This window comes from Meleagris gallopavo, chromosome 23 (assembly GCF_905368555.1).
Source record: "Meleagris gallopavo chromosome 23, MGAL_WU_HG_1.1, whole genome shotgun sequence".
Classification (NCBI taxonomy): domain Eukaryota; kingdom Metazoa; phylum Chordata; class Aves; order Galliformes; family Phasianidae; genus Meleagris; species Meleagris gallopavo.
Genome location: NC_139426.1, coordinates 235,861 through 241,860, shown reverse-complemented (window position 1 = coordinate 241,860; position 6,000 = coordinate 235,861).

The following is a 6,000-nucleotide window of genomic DNA, read 5'->3' as shown; positions in this document are numbered from 1 at the left end:
CCAGCCGCTGGAGTTGGGCTTAAGGTAGCTGGGATTTCCCAGTCTGTAATGTCTTTGCTTGTAAGGTTGAATTCTTTTCTCCCCTTGGGTGGGGGTGTGGAAGCAGTCTGTCAGCGTTTGCCATCAGTTACTAGAAATTCACTTGGAATTCCTTCAGGGAAGACTTGCGCAGCGGGACTGCATCTCTCGTTTGCCTCAAGTTCTTTGGAAATTGGCACGTGCCACAGGAGCTGTGATAGCGGTGCCTCATAGTGGAAGATGTGCCTTCATCTGCGCTCCTGCCAGGTGGTCTCCAGGCGGGATCTGGAAGCAAACTATTTGCTACTTCGGGAGTCTTTCTGTGACGTTCTGTAGAACGCTGCAGAAGAGAGGAAGGACGAGATTCCCGTGCTGCTTTTGGGTGCAGAATGTGAAAGTCCAGTCTTGGGCCTTGAAGAAATTCAAGCAGAAGAGGTGGCATGGGATCTTTCTTCGCAGGATCATACAGGATTCTTAGGTCATAGCCATGCGGTAGCTGGTGTGATCTGATGATCCCACCTGGAGAAAGAGGTCGGATGAGGAACCTCCTGAGGGCCCCCTCCACTCTGATTTGCCCAATTCATACTGAAAGCAGGAAAACAGAAAGCTTTGTGTGTCTTTGTCCAGCTTGCTGGAATTTAATTTATCTGCATGACCCTGTGCATTGTTTACTTCAACAATTCTTAAAATGAACATAGCAATTAACTTTTGAAAACTTCACTTCCATAAATGAATGATAAACCGAGGAACTGAATGTATTAGTGTCTGGATTTTCTGTTTTAAATCGTGCATAAGGCCATCCTAAAACTTCAGAAGAAGTCATATTTCTCAATAAGAGCCTCAGAACAGAAGCTCTGGGTGGCTGCTGCTTAAGGCAAGGAATTTTCCAACTGCCAGTCCCAGCTGCTGGTAAGATCCCATTAATTTGTTGGAAAAATAGTGTACTTTTTGATACAGAGCTAGCTATGGCTAGAGAAACCTCTGTAAACATATCAAACTATGATGCAGTTGCAGGATTGCCCGAAAGTATGCTTATGTGCAACGGGGATTCCTAAGGATTTTTATTTAGGCAAAACTAAGGAGAAACAAAAAGGGCGCTGCTGACTTGACCGTTGCTTGAGTTGAGGCAGGAGGAGTGGGACAGGGCAGCCAGTTGGCCAAAGGTGAGGGTGTTGCTGAAGCCCTACCTGAGAAGTGCTGGAGGCCCTGGCACAGAAGGCTCTGGCCCTGGGGTGGTGGGAGGCCAGGCGCAGCCCGGCGGCTGACTCACAGTTTGGCAGGCATTGCACTGATGGCAGCTGCTGCTTAGCATTGCATTAGGAGTGCTCAACTGGCAAGAGAAATGAAAAGCTGTATGTGAAGCATTCTTTGTTGCTAAAATGCTGGTTCTGGTAACCTGGGAGGGAAAAGGTTAAGTGTAGGTGCTGCACACAGTGTCACAGTTACAACCTTCCCTGGGCCTCTGGCCAGCAAAGCCAGTATTTCAGGTCGGATAGGATTTAGGAGAGGCTAGCCTTCCTCTTCAGTGTGTTAGATCTGGCTGCTCAGAAGAAACTGAACTGGAAAACCAATGAGAGAAGAGCTGAGGCTGTGTCACCTTTAGTGATGCTTTTCTGTAGAAATGGGGAAGATGCAATTGTGCTTCATCTGTATATAACTGAGTAAGGAAATGAAGCCGTTCGTTCTTCGAGGCTGCTATGGCCATTCCAACCTTCTGAGGGTGCTTATTGGTGCCTTTTGTACATGTGGAGCTGCCATCTGTTTGAAGATGGTTTACAAGTCCTCTGTGATGATGGCGGTGCTGAGAGCTGCTTGCCTGCAGTCCTTCCTAGAGGATGACTCCAGCCCATGGACGTGCCTTGTGGTTTTTACTTTTGTTTAGCAGTGCTCCTCTCATCACTATAACTACTTAGCAGATTTTGTAAGGAAATTTCCTTCCGAACAAGGGAGTCCTTATGAATAAGATAAGGGAGACAAGTCAATTTACTGAGCCATATTCAACCCCACTTGCATCTTATCTGCAGATGAGATAGGCTATTACCTAAAACCCATGTTAGAGAATTTCTGAAGTGTTGGCATTTCTACCTATTGATCTTGTCTCCCCAGCTGTCCCCCTCTTGGTCACCTGCTGGTTGTTCTTACCAAAAGATTTGTTTTCCTCAGATATAAAACTAACAGCTCAGACATTTTCCAGGGTTATGAAGATGTGAGAGCTGGACCTTATAGAGGCTCTGCTGTAGGTCTGATGGTAGTGACTTTTCCATAGCGGAGAGAGGCACTGGAGCCAGGGTGATTGCTTGAAGTGCAGTGGGTGTCATTGACCTTAAAGTGACGGGGAATTGCACATGGGAAACTTGATAACCAGATCAGCTCTTTCTCTGTAAGAAAAGTTCCTATTTGCATGTAGGATTAATATTTAACTTATATTATTGCTTTAGGGAAGCTGGTACTGACAACTCGCTTAGAGAAGACAGAATTAGATGGATCCTTTTCTTCTGGTCCCAAGTATCTACTTACTGCCACCAGTGATAGAAAGATTGCCTCTTTCAGTGCTTATTCAACGTCTGACATTTTGAACATGGAGCTGTGTCAGGGGAGGGTCAGGTGAGGGGTTAAGAAAAGGTTCTGCACCAAAGCAGGTGGGCATGGCTCAGGCTGCCCAGGGCAGTGGGCACAGCCCCGAGCTGCTGGACCTCAGGGAGCTTTTGGACATTACTTTCTGAAACATGCTTTGAATTTTGGGTGGTCCTGCACGGACCCAGGGTTGGACACGATGATCCTTATGGGTTCCATTCGGCTTGGGTTATTTTGTGATTCTATGAAGTAATAAGGCACTTTCCACAGCTCCAGCCTCTACTTGACTAATCCAGTTTGTTTCTTAAAAGTCTGTACCAAACAAGTATGTGTAAACTTCCTTTGTTAATCAGAGGAAAATGAAAAGCACATTGCGACTGATTCCTCTGCATGGAATGCTGAGAGAGGAAACTGGAATTTCTACTTTCCTACCACTGGTTCTGTGAACAAACCATTTCTGTTTCTGATTGACCAGAGAGACTTAAGTAAGGAAGAAGTTCTGTAAGGAAGAGTCAGTGAAGCTAAGGTATCATCTATTGCCTTGTCAGACCTTGGAAAGAAAAGATGTACTTCTGAAGCACTTGTAGGCATCAAGGATGAGCAGCGCAGAGGATCTGAGCAGATTTTCATCGAGTGGAAACACTGTGAGCTCAAGTAATAGCATCCCTAAGGATAAAAGTAAAATAAAAGCTTCTGGTGAGGAAGAGAAATATATGTGCGCAAAAACAAAGTAGTAATTGGAGATAATCAGTCTCAGGAGATGGAGCCTCTGAGAACTCGAGGTTCCCTATCTCTTATTTGTGGGAGGTGGTGCACTCAGCGCATACTGATCAGAGAAGAATTCATTGCTCAACTACTTGCTATTCTCCTTTGCTGTTCTTCTCCCATTGCCCTCTACCAAACACCAGACATAAGTGCTGTACAGAAACTACAGCTTCATCCGTGTGACTCAGAGGTTGTTGGGAACCACTATACACCAGCCAGATGCCACTGCAAAGGGCTATGAAGCAAAACTACTTTATTCGGTAGTATAGCAAACTGCCTGCTGGAGATCCAAGCCTTATATCCATTAATACTCATTATTCGTTCATTTAATCTTAAGAGCTGTACAGTAGAACATCAGCTCAGATCTGCTGTCCAAATACAGGCAAATTCCAAACCATGTAGATAATAGTGGATGCTTTTCTTAACTGCACGTTGAAGCTTTTGGTTTCCGCCTCAGACTTGAGAGAGACTTGTTCCCTTGACACATACCCAGGTGCTTTGAGCAGGCTTGGTGTTAATCTACAGTGCTGCATCTCCTGCTTGATGGAGAGGCTTTCAGGAACACCTACCAAGATAGCAAGCTTTGAAGTTTCATTTTTGACAGAATAAGTGACAAAGCCAGTAAAGGCTGCATAACTGATACGAGTGTTTGTAATTTAGCAGATTTAATGAGGGATTGGAAATGAATTGTTTTGATGCGAAACACTTAAGCCTGATCTTATGCTTCCTGTAAGACGCTGTCTGGATGGTGGAAGCTTTCTGCATAAAGATCTAATGTAGAAATGCTTCTGATTTAATGAATATATATGTCTAAACATGGAGAAGCACAGATCATGGAACTCAAATTGATTGGAGTGTACTTGGATGAGTCATTGCCTAGTAGAGACGTAGTGGGGTCATAGCCGTGCTCACACTGTGTGCTCAGTTTGGGAAACATTGGCCTGTAGTGGAAGAGTACAAGCAGAGTTGCACAAAGCTCTAAGAGGTGCCAAGTCTTTTGTTCATGACTCACTGAGGCAGTGGCAGCTTACACTCACTGCTCCCTGACTAATGCAGGAATTATTCCCAAGTGTTCAAAGAATATTGGAGGTTACTAGTTCAGAATTTTTATGTGTGACATCATTTTCTTGTAATAGCTGACTCACCGGGTCAGTTTGCTCAGCAAGTAAGCCAATGATACGTGAGGTATCAGGGTATACCTGCATTGTTCAACTAACAGTACCGTGTGCTCCGTGTTTTAATTACCTCTTAATTCTTTCCCAGAGGCAGAGAGAGGGCAGCAGTACCTGCAGGCGGGCTGTGAGTCTTAAACAGAAATAAAGGATGTGTGTGGGGGGGAGGGATTTCTGTTGCGGATTTAAAAAAACAAACAAGCAATTTTTTTTCTCCAAAATCTCATTGTATGTGATTTTGTGTACAGGAAGTAGTTTCTTTTATTTGTAAAGCAATGTGCTGTTGGCTGAAGGGAGAGAGAAAAGGCCAACGTGGAAGAATCGGTCTTTAGGTGTAATGCTAAAAGCTGAGGCATGTTTATCCCTAAAGATCTCAGGTTCTGAATGCACTATAGGCATCCGAATAATTAAAGGCAGTCCTAATGGCTTATTTTCCCCTAGCTATTTAAATCTTTCACGAGCCTGTCAGTTACAAGCATCAACATTGCCTGTAGTTGTAAGGAATATTTGCATCACGGGGAGAATGCTTACCTGGTTATACATCTGCTAAGCACTGGGGTTCTCATACAGGAAGGCATGCCTGACAAAAAGAGAATACTGTTTGTTTTCCTCCTACTGATCTCTCCATTTATACGTTGAAAAACAAAACACTTTCTGCTTATTCCAGTTATAAGCTCACAGTGTGATTACACTGCATGTTTACATACTTTCAGTAAGACCTTCAAATAACCAGTAAACAGGAGGGAAGTTCCCTATTCTGTAGCAAAAACAAACTGCCTTACATTTAGTCCTACCAGGACACAATTTAGTTTGTTCTGAGCACATGGAACTACTCCAGATAGGCATTTTCACTGCATTCTTACTTAAATTACTTGGTGTGTTTCTCTAGGTTACAATTAAGTCATCTTTCCCACAAGAAGTGTGTGTTTTGGAACCTTCTCTAATGGGAGAACATAACGTTCTTTCTGAAAGGGTTTATCTGCTGGAACAAAATGAACTGCCTTGGTCTTTTTGGTCAAGAGTGATGGACTTTGCTGATGGTGAGAATGTGGTGCCTCTGAGGTTACCCTGTGATTTTCCTTACATTTGTAAGGTAACAGCATAGTAATGGTGAATCCATCATCTGGTCCAATAATGCTGATGAAATTTTTGAAAATAGGGGCCTTCAAAAAGGCCTTTTTGAAAATAGATAGTGGGGACAGGACCCATCATCTGGGGTATGTCTGTGCCTCACCTGTACCAGAGAAAGATCAGGCAAGATCAACTGCATTCAGAAGGAATTTAAAATCAGATTATTTTAGTGCAAATTGGAGATTGGTTTTAATTGATGCTACCGAGATGCTGTGAAGGAAGTGCAATGCAATACCTGGGACATGTTAGAATGCCCATCTTTTTTTTGCCCCGGAGACCCGTGGTGGTGTTTGATGTGCAGTGAACAAGTTAACTTGCAACTTGTTCACCTGTGGGAGGT